Consider the following 22,295-nt stretch of genomic DNA (forward strand, 5'->3'; position numbering starts at 1 on the left):
AGGGAAAGACTTTCGAGTAATTATTAAAAATTCTAACACAACAGAACAAAAAAGATAAATTTGGCTACATAAAAAATAAGAACTTTTGCAAGTCAAAAAGTAAACAAACGAAACATTCAAAAAGGAAAACGCTATACACAAAGAAGTTAAAGGACAAGTGATCACAGGGAGAAAATATTTTCAGAATGTATCACAGATAAAGGGCTGACACTCTAATTCATGATCATCTTTTAAAAATTAAGGGGAAATGAACAAAAATCCTATAGAAAATGGGCAAATGACATGAAAAAACAATTCACAAAAGGAGAGCATGTGAAAAAATGTTCAAATTCACTCACAATGGGAGAATGCAAATTGAAAACAACACTAATCTATTTCTCATCCACCAGATTGGCAAACTTAGGTGTTTGATGATATATTCTTTTGGCAAGGCTATATAGAAACAAGACTCTCATACGCTGCTGATGGGAATAGAAAATGGCACAGTCTTTACAGAGGAGGATTTGGCAATATCTAACAAAGCTATTTATGTGTTGCTTTTTGACTCAGCAGTCTTACTTCTAGGAATTTACCCTGAAGATAAACCAACAATGTAAAAATATATATGCACAAGGTTGTTCATTGAAGCATTTGTTGTTATTGCAAAATATTGGAAACTACTTAAGTGTTCAAGCATAGAGATTGGTTGCATAAACTATAGTACATACACACTCTCTAGTATTATGCAACTTTAAAAAAATTTATGAGGACCTCTATAATGAAGTGATGAATGCCATTTACTATATATGAAAGAAGGAAAAATTAGAAAGCATACTTATCTGCTTATCTTTACTAAAAGATATACAAGAAGTAGTAACCAGAAAACAAAGAAGATGCTTACCTATAAGGGGTGAGGAGAGAACAGGGTGAAAAGGCTATGGAAGGAATGATTCTTCTCTGAGTATATCTTTTTATATATTTTTGACTTTTGAAAGCATGTTAATGTGTACAAATTCAAAAAATAAAATTAATAAAAATTGGAAACAAACTGAGAAAAATGAACTAATTTCGTAATGAGTATAACCCTACTCAAAGGAAAAGGAAGGAAAGAAGGACGCCCCTGGACCTTTTTTTTTTTTTTTTGCGGTACGCGGGCCTCTCACTGTTGTGGCCTCTCCCATTGCGGAGCACAGGCTCTGGACGCGCAGGCTCAGCGGCCATGGCTCACGGGCCCAGCCGCTCCGCGGCGTGTGGGATCCTCCCGGACCGGGGCACGAACCCCCGTCCCCTGCATCGGCAGGCAGACTCTCAACCACTGCGCCAGCAGGGAAGACCCCCTGGACCTTATGAACACAGAATTTGACTATATATCCTCAGTCTTGGGAAGGATAGAGTGGCAGTCATGAACAAATCCTCAGCTCTATGTAGAAAGTCTATTTATGTAATGGGCAAGAAATTTGCAAGTTATTTTAGATATAGGATTGAGAAAATAAGTAAATATGTTGATGTTGGGAATCTCACTGTGGAATATGGGAAGGGAGAAAGCAAGAAAGAGCCCTCAAGAGGGTAATACTAGGACTGGCGGTGTCTGGGTGAACAGCACATGGTTGAAAAGATGTACATATTTTTATGTGTATATGCATGTATATTTGTAACTGTATTTATGTATATATATATATAATTGTATGTGTATGTTGGCATCTGCATATATTTCTGAGCTCGTTTTGCTGAACATGTGAAGGAGGAAAGACACCCCGATAGCAGTGATTCTACCTATAGCTCTATATCTTGGTCTCCAATACCATTCCCTACTAAAAAGAATCAGAGATCCATGGAGAAATTGCTGATTGCAGGACAGGGGTAGGATAGGTAAAAGGACTTGTATCTCATTATACCACAAAGGAAGAAGGTACTGGGGGAAAAAAAGATGGGGCCATGCTGAAAGGACACAGAAACCAGCATGAAGAGACTTCTCCTGGCCAAACCTTAGACAGTTTGAATGCTAAAATAATTAAGTGCGATCATGAATTAGAAATCATTAAAAGTAATAGGAATTCATGAATCTGTGCCAGTAACTGAAAGGTAAAACCAATAATAAATGGGGGAGAAAGGCAGGCTGTGCTTCTAGTAGAATCCTGAGGGCTGACTGGTGGATGGGGAGGGCTGGAGAGCGTGCAGGAAGCAGAAAAGTCATGGTAAGGAATGGATCAGGCAAAAATCATCCCTTGATGCTACAGGTAGGGAGAAGTTTTGATGATGAGCAGGTGGATAATTTGGATGGTCTTAGTGTTTCCCCATATATTGCTTATTACTGGTGATAGAGAAAACCTATGATAATTTTACAGTCCAGAAATTGGGCAACACCTTGACCAGGTAATCAAAATTAACATCACCAGTGAGACATTCTGTATCATCAGCTGTGACACTGAGGACACATCACCTGTGCGATATTCTGGCCTAGAATTATACCTGAATATAATCACGAGGAAAATGAGACAAACTGGAAATGAGGAATGTTCTATTAAAATAAATAATAAATGAGAGTGTGGGGAACTGTATTCTTCAAAAATGTCAATTCTGTAAAAGACGGTGAAAGTTATTATAAAAGATTATGTAAATGTTCTAGACTAAGGGCTATAAGACACATGACAAGCAAAGGAAATACCTGACTGTAGGCCAGATCCTGTGCTGGAGGGTAGAAAAATGAGATAAAAGACGTATTTGAGACAACTGATAAAACTTGGAATACTAATTTGTAGACTAGAGAAAAATATTAATGTAAAATTTATTCAAGTCAGTAACTATACTGTGGCCGTGTAAGAGAATACCCTTATCTTTCGATGATAAAGGGCTTGATGTATGTAATTATGTTATAGATAAAGGGATATATAACCTACCTTCAAATGGCTCCGAAAAAAATGAGAAAGAGGGAGAGTGAATGATAAAGCAAATCGGGTAAAATGCTAAAAATAGGTGAATCTGGTCAAAGGGTCGATGGACATTCTTTTTTTATGTATTTTTGCTTTTTTTTTTAAGTTTAAAAATATTTCCAAATTAAAGGTCTTTAAAGATTTCTCACATACACCCAATGGGGGCTTCTATAGCTGTTAAGAGATGGCCCTTGTCACTTTGTTCAAAGGTGTCAAATAAACCTTTAAGATCAGATCTGTGGCCTCTGGGATCAGTCCAGAGCTTTCTCCAGAAGCCCTTCAAGGGACTCACCTGCTCAGAAGCCTATCCACCTACCCAGCAGCCCAGTGATGATGGGTGCATTTAATTAGTTTCCCTGAGATTGTGTTCCAGAGAATGTTAATAAGACGGTTTGAGGATTAATATTATTTCCTAGCACTTTTTGTGAACTGCAGAGGATGTTGACTCTACTTACAGCCACCAAAACTGGTAGTGCCCAAGATGAAAGACCATAGTTAAATGTGGAATTGTCTCTCCTGAATCTTTCCAGAAAAATGATAGTTGATTTAGCAACTGGGACAACTCCTCTCCACATGTAGAAAGCCTCAGTGAGAAAGTGAAAACAGTGGTTATTAAAGGACTTAGCACAGGTTTCTACCCATCTATGCACTTAAAATGATTTACTAGTTGAGATGGTATGAGAGGCATTAAAGAAATTACAGGGCCTGGTTTTCATGTCCTATTGGGAATAACGTGGGTTTTTGTCCAATTTCAAGGCAGAATGTGGGTGGAAGAGAGCATCCACTGAGCACATGGAATGAAGGTAAGAATGTGGTAAAAGGTGAATGAAGATCATGTTTATTTTGTGAGGAGTGATCTCGATCTTCCTTGATATGTAATAATGATACTAGTAACAGCTAACATTTATTGAGTGTTCTGGCGGACACATCCTAAACCCTCATGTGGATGAGCTAATTTGATCACTGTGTTCATTTTAGAGATGAGGAAGCAGACATAGAGATATAATTTACTCAATTAATGAGTGAGAATTACTCCAGAGTTACTAAAACGTTGACTCTGAGATTAAGGGCATTTAATACAGAATAAAAGAATGAGTTTAGAAGACACCTTCTCAGAGGCAAACATCCATACAGAAAACGTCAAGGATCGTGACTGTAACAGAATGGGCTGAAACATTTAGACCAGTGTGTTCCTAATAGCTTTAAAATTGGCAGGTGATAGTTGGTGTGCTGTGACTTGTTAATAGATTAATAGGTATTCTTTGGGGAGGTGAGTTTCCTAATCAAATAAGTTTGGGAAACAGGGCATATGTTCTCAGAACAGTTAAAGAAATGACTTCCACATTATTGGTCCTGGGAACATGTCTGAGAAATTGTGGGTTTTTTCATCTCCCTGGTTCTGTGAATTTCTTTCTTTAAAGACTGTTTTGCTGTTAGCAAAGCTTATCAATGAGGACCTAGAAGATTCTCCCAAAAGATCATGTAATCAGGAGAAGAGAACAAATACAAAAGGATTTGTATTTGTATTTTTGCATGCTAGCTTGATTTCCTCCTGATCAGATGGGATGGTTTTAATGGTGGAGAAATGGTTCATTAGAAAGAGAAAGGACTCTTAGAGGTGATCAGGAAAAGAAGTAAGCACAATTTTCTCTGTGGTCCTCCCACAGTGTAATAGAGTGAGTATATTCCATTTTTCCTTTTATTAAACAAATATAAGAGAAATAGCATCTAGAGTATAAGTAATAGGCTATAGCAAATAATTCTTTGGAAATATCTAGCAATAGGGTACATATTTATAGCATTAGGGTGTATTTCGCATTCCTCCCCCCAGTGTTAGATCTTCATAACTTGTAGTGGCTGAAATAGAACTAGAAAAAGCTATAGTAAATCTCCTGTAGGTCACTGCCCTATTGTGCCCGTAGAAAGAAAGCAGCTCTGTGGGGAGGGAGGAGAGATGGTCATGAAGTCCTAATAGGCCATTTCTGTCTTCCCCCTATGACTGCCCTCAATCATTTGGCAATCACGATGCTATTAGGAGTATCCTGACCGAAGGCACTCATGGGCTTAGATTTGCCATTAGCAACATGGACAGGAAGCTTTGAGGTTGCTGCGCACCTGATGGGTCTTGAGAGCCGTGAATTCGAAGTCTGCCTGTCCCTGTGACATACTGAAATGGCCCAGCTCCTTCTGTGGAAGGATGCTCAGGCAAGAATTGGAACTGTACATGTGCAAATGTTTAAATTATCTCTTCTCCTATATCTCTTTCCATATTCTACAGTTTATTACATGCAAGTGCAGTAAGTCATGGTTGTTGTCTGTAACTGTGGTAGTGGTTTGTACTAAAGCTCAAGTCCAGCACACCCTGGAAACAGGATTTATAGAGTGATTTTCAGAACACCTCCCTTCCCCAGACCTTTGCCCTCTGGCCACCCTGCATCCCCACCATGCTGAGCCAATGTTGGGTGAAACAGACATTTCCAAGGTTTAATATCCCAGCTGGGCCCTTTCGATTTCATGATCTGATAGGAATTGGGAAGTCAGGTCAAGGTTTCTTTGAGACATTGTTTGAAGATTGATCTCCCAAGCTTCATTAGATCACCCCTCCTATCTGGCACGGTACTCAGTGAGGTCGCGCACAGACTTGTCACTAATATATAGCATCAGGAGGATATAAAGCTCCAAATTGGCTACTACTAAAGTTCTGGATGGCAATTAGGCAGTTATATGTGTGTATATATTCCCTTTATCAGCAAAATTCCCAATCTTTCCCCCCACCCCAACCTGGGAAAAGAACAACATGGGAAAAAAAAAGCAGAATCTTAAGATTCCAAATAAGTGTTATCCTTAAAAGGCATTTATGTTTGAGACCCCACCTTCAGAGTTTTTACTGGAGAATGTACTCTAAAAGTATAAAATCAAAGATGAAAGTGTTGTATTTCACTTGGAAGAAGGCAGTACATAAAACTACTTGGGAAAACACACCTGGTATCATGATAGATTAAAATTAGACATCATACTGTGACGGAAAAGTATCTTTTAAAATTTTTAAGGCAAGGGTTTCTCTAAAAGTTCTCATAAACATCTGAGAAGTGTAGGAGGACCACATGATCTTGGAAGACATTGTAAGTCGTCATATTATTAATCACTCCCAAAACTCATTATGTAGGAAACTGGCTTGCTGGAAGGAATAGTGCTAAGGTTAACAAGGGTATCCTCATTCATTAGAAGGACCTTGCTGTGTTTTTTTTTTCACTAAGATATCTTGCCAACAGTTAAAGTTCATGGTTTCTCCATTTCTCCCCATTTTTGTAGATTGATGAATGACCTTCCTTCATTCCTTTCCTTCTTCCGTTTTGTTTTTTTGTTTTTTTGTTTTTTTTGGTCACACGGCATGTGGGATCTTAGTTCCCTGACCAGGGATTGAAACCATGCCCCCTGCAGTGGAAGCACGGAGTCTTAACCACTGGAGTGCCAGGGAAATCCCCTCCTTCCCATCTTTATATCTCACATCCTCACAAGAATAAGACACAGCTGCAAAGGGCAGATGAGGCATATAATACTCTGAAGCGAGAGCAGGACTAAGGGGGCTAGCCATGCTTCCTGGCTACATGCTTACTGAGCAGTGTTTCTGTGATGTAATGCCCTGAGTTAAGTGAACGATGAAAGAAGTGTAGTATTTTATGGACTTATTCACCTTTCTCAATTAAACAGCTCAAGTTCATCTCATTTGTAATTTATCAAACTTTGGACACACGGAACAAATGAGATTATAACTACCTCGTTTCAGAGATGGTTGTTCCAGGCAAGCCTTTGGGACACTGTAGTCCACTTGGTAATTAAGGACCTCATTCTAAACTAGTAAACTTGTTCTCAGGTCTAATTTGAAAATGGAAATGAATGAAGATGCAAAATCTTAGACACAGGGAAGCATGGCCAGTTTCTATTTTGATATGTAAGAACATTATTTGAATTAGTGAAGGACTTAAAAGTTAAATATGAAACTGAGGAACCTGGTCACTGAATTGTGCAGTAAATTGTGTAATAAATGAGTCCTTCTTATAATATTGATCTCCTTCACCTTGTTGATGAATGCATGTCAGTGTATCAGGACCCGTCACTTCAGGCTCCCTACTGTAGATGAGAATATCCAGGATGCAAAGGCTTGGGTTAAATGTTACTGATGGAATATTTCCAGTTTGGGACTCATTCTATTGTCTTTGATTGTCCTAGAACTATAATTGCAGAGAATTCTACCCTTTTGTTACATCACTCTTTTGCACGCATTTAAGCGTTTCAGTCTGTCCGAGCTTTCCTAAACCATGTGCATAGTTGGATACATGTACTACAACAAAAGATCCACTTTGACACCTGCCATTTCGGAAAACAAGTGCAAGTAAAGAAACAAGGGTATTATAATAGACAGATGTATTTATTTTGAAAAGTGTGATTTGTTTTTAAATATTAATATTTCACAGTATACTAGTAACTGTTTTATAAGATATTTTGTAAAAGCAACATCTGATAATGTGTCATTACCACATTATCATTCCTGTATGCAATTAAGGATCTAGTCAGAATAGGGGTTGACTTTCATTTTTAGTGAGAATTACCATGAAGCTAGAGAAAAATATGAATATGAGAATTCATAATAATATTGCATTTATGTTAAGCTTTTCATCAGCAATTTGAAAACCTTTCATTGTTTCTACCACCGTGAAATCCTGAGGCCTTAATACAAAAATCTCCAATGATAAAGAATTCTGTAATTGTTTCAGTCATCCATTTCTCTCGCGGAGCACAGGCTCCAGATGTGCAGGCTCGACGGCCATGGCTCACGGGCCCAGCCGCTCCGTGGCATGTGGGATCTTCCTGGATGGGACGGGGGCACGAACCCGTGTCTCCTGCATCGGCAGGCGGACTCTCAACCACTGCGCCACCAGGGAAGCCCCTGGAATTCATTTTTTTAAGAACTTTGTACACTTTGTCTTTTGGAAGTTTGTAACAACATATTTTGAGTTCTAACAGATTGAGCTGTGAGAACAAAGCTGGGAAGGACTAGAATTCATCTTTTTGTTTGGGTAATGGTTAGGGAAATCTGAAGGAACATGGGTAATTTTTCAGCAGTGACCATCTCACTCTACTCCACTCAACAATTAAAACTTCCCCATTTAGTGTTCATCATCTTTGTTTAAATGTTCTGGTGCTGAGTTTCCTTGACAGACTTGAAATAGTGAGAAGGAAAGATTCTGCCTCTCCCCCACCACCCGAGACTAAAAAATCTGATTTTCCTTTAATTTGTACTCAGCAGTGTCAGCTCTGTCAGAGGAAAGGGCATCCCTGCTGACAGTAATCATTATAACTCCAGGAGACCAGCAAGATAAATATACTGTAAGCCATCTTCTGAGTGGGTCATACTTGTCCTGGTACTTTTGAGGTCCAGGTACTTTGCAGAAAGATTTCCTCCATCAGACGAGTTTCTCACTCATGCCCAAAGATGTGCTTGTTTTTGATCTTTTCATAGACAGATATTAATATATTATACCTCAAAATATGCCAGTCAGTTGTGCTTATTTGAAGTACTCTTTTTTAAGTGAAAAATTTATGCTAATATTCAGCAAATAGGATGTCCATAAATTAAAAGTAAATAAAAACACAAATCCAGAAACATTTAACACCAGATGTAAATTTAATTGGCATTTTGTTCTAATCTGTCATGATGGAACTGAACATTTGCAGAATTAATTGAAAATTTAATATATATTTGATATGTGTATTGAATTCAAAAGCATGCAGCATCTAGGGTTTTGGTTGTTTTTTTCAGAATTAGAAAGCTATTCCTTTATCCTACAAAAGGTAAAATAAATAGCACCAAGCAAGCATATGCTGGTGGAATTAAATTATGTTGGTTTTCATTGCTGCTTTGAATATTATTGTTTTTTTCCTCTTTGTTCTCTGAGTTTGGTCTACTGTAACCTTTATAAAATTTACTTAGGTAGCAATTTCTTTATCGTGTCCCAAGATTGTAGAGAAGCAAGTGAGGAATCACTCAACCTTGTTCAGCTAGAATGGGCATTTGCACTGTTACTGTGGAACATGGTTCTGGTAATGAATATCTTCCCCTAAAAGAATGTTTTTATTGTATTTTCTACTGTATTGCCTTTATTGCATTTGGAGATAAAATTTAAGCAACTGAATCTACAAACATAGTCTAATGTCGTTTCTATGATTCTGCCAAGGTGCTTTCTTTTTCATTTTGCATGGGTAGGTGTCTTTCTATTTTATATACATCAGTCAGGTAAACCCTACGATGTATCATATAAATTAATGTTTTGAAAGCATTGGAACAACATAGGGAAAAAAGGAGAGAAACATCGAAATGAAAAGTTGTATGTATTGGCACATGGTATGATGATGAGTAAGTTTTATTTTCCTTTTTTGAATTTTTTGGTACCTTATAAAAATTTACCATTGACAATGAAGTATTTTTATAATCAAAAGAGAAAAAAAAAAGAACCTTGTTTTAGAAAGAATGGATGTCAGATCAGTGAAGATCAGGCTGCCGACAAGCGCTTGCAGAATTCCTACTGTGTACCTTTCACCGATCAACTCCATGGTCAGGATTCAAGCCTGATATAATTAGAGGGTGACTTCCCACTGCTTTTGGAATCTGCCCTTTCAACCAGCCATAAAAACCATTTCCACAGCTGGGGTCCCTGAAATGTCAACTGACATAAGTTTTGCCAAGATAATCCTTGATGTGATACCATCTTTCAGTGAAGATGTCTCTGATGTGAAAGTCTTCGTTCCAGAATCCAGTGAGATAGTTGTTATGTGGTTTTTTTTTTTCTCCTGTGGAAGTCTTAGTGTTTTTAACCTCCTGTGTCGTTTCTGTCCGCTTAGGCTGCTGATGTAAGCAAAGATTAAAAAAGGATGGTCACTTTTCCCTGTTTAAAAATATCTTATTGCTCTCTCTGAGTGTACTTTTTTTTTTTTTTGCGGTACGCGGGCCTCTCACTGTTGTGGCCTCTCCCGTTGCGGAGCACAGGCTCCGGATGCGCAGGCTCAGCGGCCATGGCTCACGGGCCCAGCCGCTCCGCGGCATGTGGGATCTTCCCGGACCGGGGCACGAACCCGTGTCCCCTGCATCGGCAGGCGGACTCCCAACCACTGCGCCACCAGGGAAGGGAAGCCCTCTGAGTGTACTTTTTATTTTTGCTTTCAGCAAAAAATATTTCAATAAATTTGCCTTACTCTGACTTAAAACAAGGAGTTGCATAGGATGTGTTTGTACCAGCTCATTGGGACATGTACGTGTATTTTGAGAAGAGGGCTTTTAAAAAATGTTTCCCAGCAAGTCCCCAAATGACTTCATCTGTACTGTGTCCCTAAGAACAGGGCACATCCCCATTTCTGCTCTCCTGTCGGCTGTCACAAGCTCTGGGCCCTTGCTCCTCAGGGAGCTGGCTTCCCCTCCCATGTGTGCCAGGCTGCTTTGCAAAGCAGAGGAGGACTGAAATGCAGTCTCCCATGGTGGCCCCCAAAAGCTGTACTCTCCATCTGTGTCTGAAGTGGGAATAACCTTTCTTTTTGTGATTAGATTGCAAGTGAAGTGATTTGGGGATAATAAGTCTCTTTTATTTGATTCAAAACGACCAAGTTAGTAACTATAATGAAATACAGGGAAATCCTCATTACATAGCTCCTATAGACAAGGAATAAATCCCAAGCCAGAAAAACCCCTGTAAGATCCTCAAATAAGCATGGAGACATTTACTAGGATGCTGTTGAGAACGTGTGCCCCAGCCTTCTTTTTCAGATTGATTCCCAGTTATATATACCTCCGTTTCCCTTTGCCCTTCCCCTGTCCATCAAGTTTCACCACCCAGTTGCTGGCAGTTTTTACCCTTAAGCCTTTGGTCATATTGATCTTTCTTGGAATATTCTTTTCCCCCATCTTTCCCAGGTTCAGATGACATGTCATTTCCCACATGAAGCCTTCTAGAGCCATCTGCTGTTACCTTCCTCATTGTGAGCTATCTGGATATTAACAATGTAATTGGTGTAGCCACTATGGAGAATAGTATGGAAGTTCCTTAAAAAAATTAAAATAGAGTTACCGTGTGATCCAGCAATCCTGCTCCTGGGTACATATCTGGAAAAGACAAAACTCTAATTCGAAAAGATACATGCACCCTAGTGTTCATAGCAGCGCTATTTACAATAGCCAAGACGTGGAAGCAACCTAAATGTCCATCGACAGATGAATGGATAAAGAAGATGTGGTATATATATATATATATATATATATATATATATATATATATATACAATGGAGTATTGCTCATTCATAAAAAAAGAAATAATGCTATTTGCAGCAACATAGATGGACCTAGAGATTATCACACAAAATGAAGTAAGTCAGGGAAAGCCAAATATCACATGATATCACTTATATGTGGAATCTTAAAAAATGACACAAATGAACTTATTTATAAAACAGAAACAGACTCACAGACATAGAAAACAAACTTACAGTTACCAAAGGGGAAAGAGCAGAGGAGGGATAAATTAGGAGTTTGGTATTAACAGATACACATCACTATATATAAAATAGATAAACAACAAGGACTTACTGTATAGAACAGAGAACTATATTCAACAACTTGTCGTAACCTATAATGGAAAAGAATCTGAAAAAGTATTTATATATATATATATATACACATGTACATATATGTATGTATATGTATATATACATGTACATATATGTATAACTGAATCACTTTGCTGTACACCTGCCACTAACACAACATCGCAACTCAACTAGACACCAATTTTTTAAAAAAGCCTTTATTGAAGTGCTTGTGGACATATTTGTCATCTCTGTTACATTATTAGGGTTTTTAGAGAGTAAGACCTGTGTCTAACTCATCTTCTGTTTTCTCACAGTTTATTTTCTGTGAGAAAATAAACAGAGAAACTCTGTTTTCTCTCAGAGTTTTGCACATATTAGGCACCAAGTAAAGGGTTATTGTTTAATTTGAATTCCCAATATTTATTTATTTTTATGGTGAGGTGTTGATTAGAGAAAGGAAGAGAGGCATTAAAAAGTAATTTGCAGGAATTGGTAATAATCACATCTAACAATTTGCATGGCGATTTGCATTTTTACAAAAAGGCGTTGGCACATAATAATAGGGAAGACTTAGTGGCAAAGCGTACTCAGTTTGGTATTGTCTGCATCTTGTGTGTGTGTGCAAGGAAGGCTGTAGGTGCTTTGCATGCACTGGGACCTACACCAACTCAGATTCCTGTCTGTTTTTTTTTTGTTTTTTTGTTTTTTGCGGTACGCGGGCCTCTCACTGTTGTGGCCTCTCCCGTTGCGGAGCACAGGCTCCGGACGTGCAGGCTCAGCGGCCATGGCTCACGGGCCCAGCCGCTCCGCGGCATGTGGGATCTTCCCGGACCGGGGCACGAACCTGTATCCCCTGCATCGGCAGGCGGACTCTCAACCGCTGCGCCACCAGGGAAGCCCCCTGTCTGTTTTTATTATGATAATCCAAGAGCTACTTTCAAGGCTCTTGGATGGGGAGAGGTGACTAGCAACTTTAACCAGTAGAATACAGTTGAGCTTTTCACACATCTTCTGGAATTACTCAAATTTTTCTTATTTCCTTCTTTCTTTCCTCTTCCCATTCTCCTTTTCCACAAAAAGACATTAAATATCATAGTAAAAAAAATAAAATAAAAGGTAAAGATAAAACTGAAATATTTAATTTTGGATTCTGTACTTCTTGTAATTTTTCTTTCTTACAAAAAGCCAGAGTGGTAAAATTAAAATTTCAATTTAAACAGGAAATGATAAAAATATACTTACCGTAAGCTTTTCTTTTTTGGTAGACTGGTTTATAATATTTTAAATATTATATTATGAAAATATGTCTAATTACAAATGGATGCAAAAATTTCTGCCCTAAGCAAAAATCTCAAACTTATACTAGAATGTATGAAGTATGATGTGAATTTCTGCCTTTATCCTACCCCAATCTCACTCTCCTTTTCAGAAGGAACTTTTGTTAAACACTTGTTGTACGTTCTTGGAAACCTTTTCTTATGTACATATGTACATAAATAGATTACAAAGAAATTGTATCATACTATACATTATGTTTGGCAGTTTGGTTTTTTTCAGTTTCAATATAAGTTATACATTGGGAGATCTGTCCATGTCAATGCATAAGGCTCTGCCATATGTTTTTATTTCTTTCCCGTAATGACTGTCACTTAGGTAATTTCCAAGATTTTTTTGTCAGTAAATATTACTGTACATGTATCTTTTTTGCACAGGCATGGATATATCTCTAGGACAGAGTTCTAGAAGTAGAATTTCTGGGTCAATGTTTAAGCCATTAGCATGTAGATTTTCTGGCAAATTGTCCCAAGAATGGCTGAAACAAGTTGCTCACAGAAATAGCATATGAGAACACATTTTCTCCATGTATCTTCCAAAATTGAGTGTTATTGACTTTTTTCTTAATATTTTCAACAAATTGGGCAACAAGTAACTCATCACTTAATTTTTACTTTTCCTATTACCAGGCAAATTTAGCATCTTTTCATGTGTCCATCAGGTTGTTTGTGAATTGTTTTTTTTTTTCCTATTTCCATTTATCTTCTTGTTTATTCCAGCTCTAATACCACATTTTTGAAAAGTACTGGAAATTTATAATATATTTTATATCTAGTAGAGCAAGTCCCTTTTCAATTCCTTTTTCAGAATTTTCTTAGCTAATTTTGCACATTTATTTTTCCAGATAGATTTTTGAATCAACTGGACAAGTTCCATAAAAAATTCAATTGGGGATTTTGTTGCAGTCTGCACTGAATCTATAAATTAATTTTAGGAGAGTTTACCGGTTCACAATATTGAGTTTTCCAACCAGGAACATGGTTAACCTCTGCGCTTACTTGTTTTCATTTGCAGCTTTCTATAAAATGTATGGTGCAGCTCGTGTACATTTGCTATGTGTCTTATTGCTAGTATTTTATACTTTTGGTCACCATTGTGAATGGGAAATTTTCATATTATATGTTCTAATGATTATTAAAGATACATAAGAAAGCTGTTGGGGTTTGTTCATATTACTGTAGACACTTTCATTAGTTTTAGCAGATGTCCAGTGGATTTTCTTGGATTAATAAATTCTTACTTTTTAATTATAAAATAATACCTGTTATGGTAAAATTTGCACAATCTAAATCCAAAAAGTAAAAAGAGAAAATACTTCTCCATCACATAGTTAAATAAATCAATAGCAAATAACATTAAAAAGCGTGTAATGAAAAAACTCAATCTCCTTATCAAACCCTTTCCACCCTCATTTGCCCTCCCCAGAAGCTACTACTTAAGTAGTTAAGCAGTTGTTGATGAATTTTTTTTTCTGGCACTGCTGTTTCTTGCTGTATCAACTTCTATAGATTTTCTAGGTGAAAGATTTACTTTCTTTTAACTCGTCTCCTTTGCTCCTTCATTTCCTCCCAAATAATATATATCACATTAAAAAGAAAACCAGTAATCACTATTTACATTATTAGAACTATTTACCATCTTTATTACTGGGCCAAATAGCGTACCATGTTTGATTTTTGTTTTGGATTTTTTAAGGTAAGGGATAACTTTGCTTCTTCTCTTCCTACAATTTTGTCACTCATGTCTTTTTTTTGTATTACCTCATTGGCTAAAACTCTTGGAATAATGTTAAATAGTAACCACGATGTTGGTTATTCTTATCCTGTCCCTGACTCTTACGGAACTACCTTGAATGTTAACTTATGATTTAGAAATCTACCTGAAAAACAGAATTAAAAGGAAAAAAATAAAAATCTTAAATATCAGTTCCTCAGTGATGGGATTGCAGTGAAGCTCACCCAGATCTAGGGCACTGTCAACAAGGGCAACATGAGTGAAAGATGGGAGGTGAGAGGAGGATTTAATCTATGCAGGAACAGAATTTTAAAAGAAAATGGCGGTCAGTTTGCCAGAAAAAAAAGAAGCATAATGGGGTCTTCAAATCTCTGGACAATGAATAAAAAATAATTATACTGTACGAGACCACTTTAAGCTCTGTAATTACTAGGAGAGGTTAACAGTAAGTTGAAATTTGTCCTTAATTACACTTGTTCAACAGTTGCATTAGTGACATAATGTTGTGCTGTAAATATAAACCGAGAAGTACTCTTGTATGTCACTTCTGGGTAGCAGAGAAAAAGGGGACAGTGGCTGTGATAAGTGGTCATTTTCTAAGTGCTCTGAATCCCCAGAGCTCCTTGAACAGAGATTGGTAGAAAATGCAAGACCATTTAAGCTTTTCGTAGGTAATGGAGATGGAGCATGTTGGAGGGTAGAGGATGGCTGCTGGTACCCAGGCTGCCTGTCATAGCAGCAGGTGCCTCTGGGAAGCTGTCATGCAGAGCCAACGCCAACCTGGGGCTCAGCAGTTCACACTCAGGCTGAAAATTCACCTGTTTCCACTGCCCCTTTCATACTCCCCAACACCGACCTGAAAGCCAAGATTAGTAGCACAAACACTATATGCCTAGCGCACACCGACGTCAGGTTTTCCTCACTAAAGATCTGCCTAATGATCTCTCAGTCTGAGTCCTCAGTGCATTCTGACCTGGGTTTTGGAGTGATGTAGCGGGGCTCTGCACCCCGTGTGCATGACTGCCTTTCATTGTTGAGTTGCGCAAAAGAGTCCTGGATAAAATCTCTTCCTGCTTGAAATATCTGCAGTGAATTCTGCTTTCCTGACCAACCTCCAGCAGATACAGTGTGTCATTCTCTGATTTTTTTAATGTCCTGGGGGATAGCTAGTTGGTGCTCGTGAAGGAGTTACCTGCCTTATTAAAACAAACAAACAAACAAATAAACCCAAGATTTTAGCAAAAGAAGGAGAATCTAAAAGTGAGGAGGGACAGCTGGACAAAACAATTGCCTACTCTCTTCTTGCCCTTTCATCTTTCTTTTCAGGTCTCAAGTTACATTTCCTCTTCCATCACCATGCCTCCTTCATGCAATAATGTATTATCATCCTTTGAATCCAAGAATAGCATATGTGATAATATTAACCCTTGCCCAAGGCAGACATTAATAATTGATCACAGCAGTCTTGCCTGCTGATAGCAGATTAGGTCTACTTCTGGGTACAGTGATCTGGCCAGCCATGACGAACTGATTGAAATCCGTGTAAAAATAACCTATGTATTGGCCACAACTTTGACAAAAACCCCTCAAAGACATAAAAAATCACAATGTTTATACAAAAACAATTATATTCAGAGAGTAATATGGGGATCATACATCAAACATTCTTTATCTCTTAGGTGTTATGGATAATCTCTCATTCTAACAAGGAGACTAAATGCTTTATTTATGACAAATGCATGATTCCAGCCTATGTTCATGGGCTTCCTTTAAAATTATAACCACAAGTTCTGAAATGTGAGGCACCCAACCTGATTGTGTTCCCCTCCTTCACTGTTGAGGTCGTCTCGCCAAGTGAGTACCTAATACACCCACACTATACGACGTGACAGCTTCCCCAACATACTTGACACAGATATTCTAGAGATGGTTTTAATCTATCTTTACCTGTACCTCAGTGAGATCATCTCAGTAGGAAGAAATCCTTCTTTGTTCTTTTTTATGAGTCACTTTAACTTATTCTCTGAGGGTTTTGTATGCATAAAACTGGTCAGTTGGTTTGGTTTCTAGCTTCTGATTAATTTTGGTTCAGGCTTACGCAGGTTAAATGTCATGAAGGTCTCACGCTTAAATTTGCTGCCTTTGATACAGTATTGTAGCCATTTATTTGTTTAATAATATCATTTAAATATAGATTTTAGGATATTTTTATACAAGGGGAAAACTGTAATGCCCTCCCAGAATCCATTTAAAATACACTGACAGCAATTTTCCGTTAATGTATTCCTGCAGTGAATCACTGTAGTTCGAGGGTAATGCATTGCATGAAACTTTTGGTCATTTTCATTAATAAAATGCCATGCAAAAGAAGTAAACTTCCTGTGCATTTTATTAGACACTTGTGAATATGTTGGAGAAGGCCAAGAATTTAGCTTTAAGATTCAATATATCAACGCCAAGGACAGTTACCTTTTAACTGTTTATTTTACAAGGAGTGCTGAAAGCATGTAGTGGGTTGCTTTTATGGTAATTGAAGTTTGTCACCTTTCACTCAGTTGCCTATTCATCATGTTATCTCTTAGAAAAGTCACCTGAAAATGTGAAATTTACCCAGACAGGGATAAGTAGAGTATGCTGTGGATATTAACTCAAATATCATGTTTTCAACCCCTACCAAGGTGCCAGGAACCATTCTGGAAGCTGAATGCACAAACATCCATAAGGAACAGTCTCTGCCCTCACAAAATTCACAGTCCAACCTTGGACACCAAGATATTAGCAGTGAACACTGATCTTGTCATTCTTCAGCTGGGCTCACTTCCTCAGCTCCTTCAATGCTTGCTCAAAGGTTACCTACTCAGTGCAGCCTCCTTAGACCACCCTATGTTAATATCATTGCAGTTTCCCTCCCAACTCTCAGCACCCCTTATTCTTCGGTCCTGGTTGATAGCACACATTAACAAAGTGTGTTATTAGTAAATAACATACTGTATTTTTTAATCTACCCCCCTTGTTTATTATCGGTTCCGACCCACTGAAAGTTGAGTTCCAAGAAGGCAGAGGTTTTAGTCTCATCTCTTTATTGATGAACCCCTGGATCCTATAAAGTGCTTGACACATAAAAGGCCCTCAAGAACATGAGTAGGGATGAATAATCCTAAGAGAGCTGGGAAGGGGATTTAAAGAGAAAGTAACGTTTGAACTAGACCAAAGAAGGGATAGAAATTTCTAGGGGGGATACAGCCTTGCAGTAGAGGGACGACCATGGGGAAAAGCACAACATGCCTAGTAGGGAGCTGAGAGTGGCTGGGGGTGGCTAGAGAGCCAGGGTTAAGGGGGTAGAAAGGGATGCGGGATTGAGGAAGGTGGCAAGGAAGTAGGAAATGAAAGAAGTTGGGTCCAGATGGCGAAGGGCCTGAAAATTAAAATTAGTGTATAGATGGGCTTGCTTTGCTAAATCAAAAGGAGGATTTTCTTTCTTAAAGAGAGTGGCTCTTTTCCTGATTTTTATGACTTTATTTTTTTAAACAAAATTTATTTATTTTGGCTGTGTCGGGTCTTAGTTGCAGCACGGGGGATCTTCAGTTGTGGCATGTGGGCTTCTTAGTTGCATCGTGCATGTGGGATCTAGTTCCCTGACCAGGGATCGAACCCGGGCCTCCTGCATTGGGAGCACAGAGTCTTACCCACTGGACTACCAGGGAAGTCCCATGACTTTAGCTTATAAACCAAATCTTCAAAGCTACTAACCATGTCAACCTTTAGGTTCAGAAAGCTAGCTCCTCGTTTTTGTGATGGAGATCACATTAACAACACTGAACCTGTGCCGAGGTTTAGCAGCAGCAGGTGATGACAGGAAAGCAGTGTGACAGTGGACAGGCAACTGTGATTAGCTAGGGGCATTTCGGAGTCTGTGAGTGGGGCTGTGTCAAAGTGTGTGGGAGCAATGTAAGATGAATCTGACCCTCCCTGTGTTAGATCAGCTGAGGAACCTGGGGGAGGACTGGGTATTGGAAGAGTTATCCTCTGCAGTGGTGAGGCAGGTTCTGAGAATGTTGCAGAGCCAGCCCTGAAGCTGGTGAATAAGGTAGAGGAAGAGGACAGAGTGGTGCCAGAGATGCCATGAACTTCCATGAACTTCCACGGTCCGGTGAACTGGGAAAGCCATGATTGGAAGCAGCAGTGTGGGACAAGACAGCAGGAGAGCAGGACTGTCCCGGCCCCTAGTCCTGAGGTTGGAGGAGGAGCCGTAGCACTAGGAAAATTTTGAGGATAAGTTCTTTTTTTTTCTGGCCGTGCCACCATAGCTTGCGGGATCTCAGTTCCCCAACCAGGGACTGAACCCGCACCATGGCAGTGAAAGCCCGGAATCCTAACCACCATGCCACCAGGGAACTCCCGAGGGTAAGTTTTGAGCTTGAGGAAAACTAAGTTACATTTAACGTGAGAAAACAGAAGAAAATTTTGATTGATTCTGTGGTTAGTGTGTAACACAGAGAATGAGATTAAAAAAACCCAGAGAAGATGAAGTGCTCAGAGCGGCAGAGATGGGACGGGCAGCAGAAGAGTTCTGAGTCAGGATGACGTCATGGCGGAGGCAGGGAGGGTGCCCAGTCATGGTAAATGGTCCAAAGAGAAGCCAGGGGCCGGGGGTCAGGCCGCAGAGATGTCAGCACTCAGAGGCACTGCGAGGGCAGAGGAGCTATGGGTCATAGCTAACAGGGAGTGTTGTAAATGGTCAACTTATAGGTCCAACCAAAAGGGGAGCAAGTAAGCCACTTCCAGGCCTACCTGCTTCCTGGGAATTGAAGCAGTCCTGGTTCATCCCCAGTGTCATCTTATATTACCCTGCAAATAGCTGCTCCATTTAGGGTTGCAGTTAACAGAGTTTATGCAGAAAAGATAAGGAAGGGTACAATCTGTTCCCCTCCTACACCTTTGGTTAAGGGCATTTACTCCGCTGAAGGGTACGGGTGGGGGCAGGATAATGTATAATTTATAGTAAATTATCCTGGATATTTATAGGATTTTACCCATCAGGTTGTCTTCATGTTATTTTATATGTCTGACTTACAATTCTGAAGAAGGTAAGGCAATTCTTATCTTTCCATATGCACATCAAAGCGTACATATCCATTTATATTAAAATAACATTGATAGCATTTGGTGTCTTGTTACTATTAAAAAGAAAACAGTAGAATTTACAAAGAATAACAAAATTTGTTAGTGCAAAGTACCACAGTCCTTCATTGTTATGCTGTTAGAGCATCTTCTTATTTTAAGGAATTTGCAATCATGTAAAATGTATTGAATTTGATAGACTCCCACCATAAAACAGCCGAATGCTTCATAAAACCAACAAAGGGATTGCACTTTTTCTGCTTGGCAGATTAACTGCTGGTTTTGTTTCCTGCCAGATCACTCACTGTAACATGAGTAATAAATCAGGATGATTTTCTTCCTTTATAACATTTTTATTTTTGTTCTTTTAAAGCGTATCAAAGCTCTCTTTTCTAGTGGACAGAAAGATCCAGGACCTAATCTGTATGTGTTCCTTGCCCTCATCAACAGTTTTATTCAAATTCAGACACTTAAAGATGGAATCGGCATAAGGATGCCCTGACTTGGAGAAAGAAGCCTAAAAGGGCAGTTTGAGAAATGGGAGTTTGTGAAAGGGGAACGGTTTGCATGGGTGTCTGAGCCTGTTTTCAAAAGACCTTCAATGAAGTAGACTTGACATACAATGAACTGAACATCTTTAAAGTGTACAGTTGTATAAGTTTTGACATAGTATATAATCATGAAACTATCACCACAATAAGATAGTGGACATATCCATCACCCCCAAAGTTTGTTGCTGCGTGTATCAATAGTTCATTGCTTTTTACTAATGAATATTATTCAGCAATACTGCGTATACTATTGTATGGCTATATACACCACAATTATATGGGTATATAAACACCAACATTTGCTTATCCACGCCCCTGTTGCTGGGCATTTGGATTGCTTGGTTATTACAAACTAAGCTGCTATGAACATCATTCGCATAATAATGTATTTCTAAGAGCAGAGTTATTTTCCGGGGCGGGGTTATATCTATTGATATGTCTCCTACTAACTTATAAGTCATATGAGTACAGGGACTTTGTTTTGTTCAGATCTGTATTTCCAGCTTTCGAAACAAATTAGGCACTTAATACATTCTTGCTAAATAAATGAATGAACTTTCTAATGGAACATTTTCATTTTACAGATGAGGTAATAGTTTAACCAGAGTACTCATGGGATGTGGATTCTAGTTTCTTTAATAGGTTGGTTAAAATGAAGATTTCAACTAATGTTAAATTGTTTTCTGAAATGTTTCAGTCTAATTTCTTGCCTTAGTAAGGACTGTGCATCAAATAATTATTCTTCTTTTGATGATCAGGTTTTTTTTTTTTCTCCCTGTGTTAACTGAAGGTGAATTAGAACCAAATATGGCTGAGAGGGGCTTCCCTGGTGGCGCAGTGGTTGAGAGTCGGCCTGCCGATGCAGGGGACACAGGTTCCTGCCCCGGTCAGGGAAGATCCCACATGCCGCGGAGCGGCTGGGCCCGTGAGCCATGGCCGCTGAGCCTGCGCGTCTGGAGCCTGTGCTCCGCAACGGGAGAGGCCACAACAGTGAGAGGCCCACGTACCGCAAAAAAAAAAAAAAAAAAAAAATATGGCTGAGATTCACTTATGTGGAAAGTCAGTAGTACCCCTACTCTCCATCCCCCAACACCAAGTCCCCCATACCAGTGAGACAGAGGCTCATGAAGAAGATGACGTCAATTCTGTAAAATTTACACTTTTACACTTCCTTTATGCAACTGAGTAGAAATCTATTTATTGGTGCGTTTGTTTCTGTTTGTGTCGGTTTATATACTTGATTCATTTTTCTATTAGACTTTTCTTTATTCATTTGAAATTTTTTATATATCTGAGATGCTAATCCTTTATTTGTTTTATATCTTATGAATATTTTCTTTCAGTGAGTCCCTTGTTTTTTAATTTGTTTAACTCTATAGACCTTTATAATTCTCGTATAGTGAAACGTCACAATCTTTTATAGTTTGTACTTTTTGTGCCAGTTTAAGAAATCTTTCCCAAGAAAGATCATAAATACATTTTTACACTCTCTTCTAATAGTTTTAAAAATTTGTCTTTATTCCAGCTTATATATTTAATCTCTCAGAATTTTATTGTTTTGATTTAAAAATTTTAATAATATATATTTTTTAACCCAACATATCCCAAATATTATCATTTCAATATATAATCAATGTACAAAATAATAATAAAATAATAATTTTGACCCCCTTCATCCATTTCTTCCACCCCCTACTCCCTTCTCTGGCAACCACCAATCTGTTCTATGTATCTACAAACCTGGGTTTTTTTGTTTTTTTTTTTTAATTCTATATGTAAGAGATCATACAGTATTTGTGTTTTTCTGTATGACTTATTTCACTTAGCATAATGCCATCAAGGTCTATCTGTGTAGTAGCAAATGGCAAGGTTTCATTTATACACACACACACACACACACACACACACACACACACACATACACACATACCACAGTTTCATTCATCCATTGATATACACTTAGATTATTTCCATATCTTGGCTACTGTAAATAGTGCTGCAGTGAACATG

This window comes from Lipotes vexillifer, unplaced genomic scaffold, assembly GCF_000442215.2.
Source record: "Lipotes vexillifer unplaced genomic scaffold, Lipotes_vexillifer_v1.1 scaffold1161, whole genome shotgun sequence".
Classification (NCBI taxonomy): domain Eukaryota; kingdom Metazoa; phylum Chordata; class Mammalia; order Artiodactyla; family Lipotidae; genus Lipotes; species Lipotes vexillifer.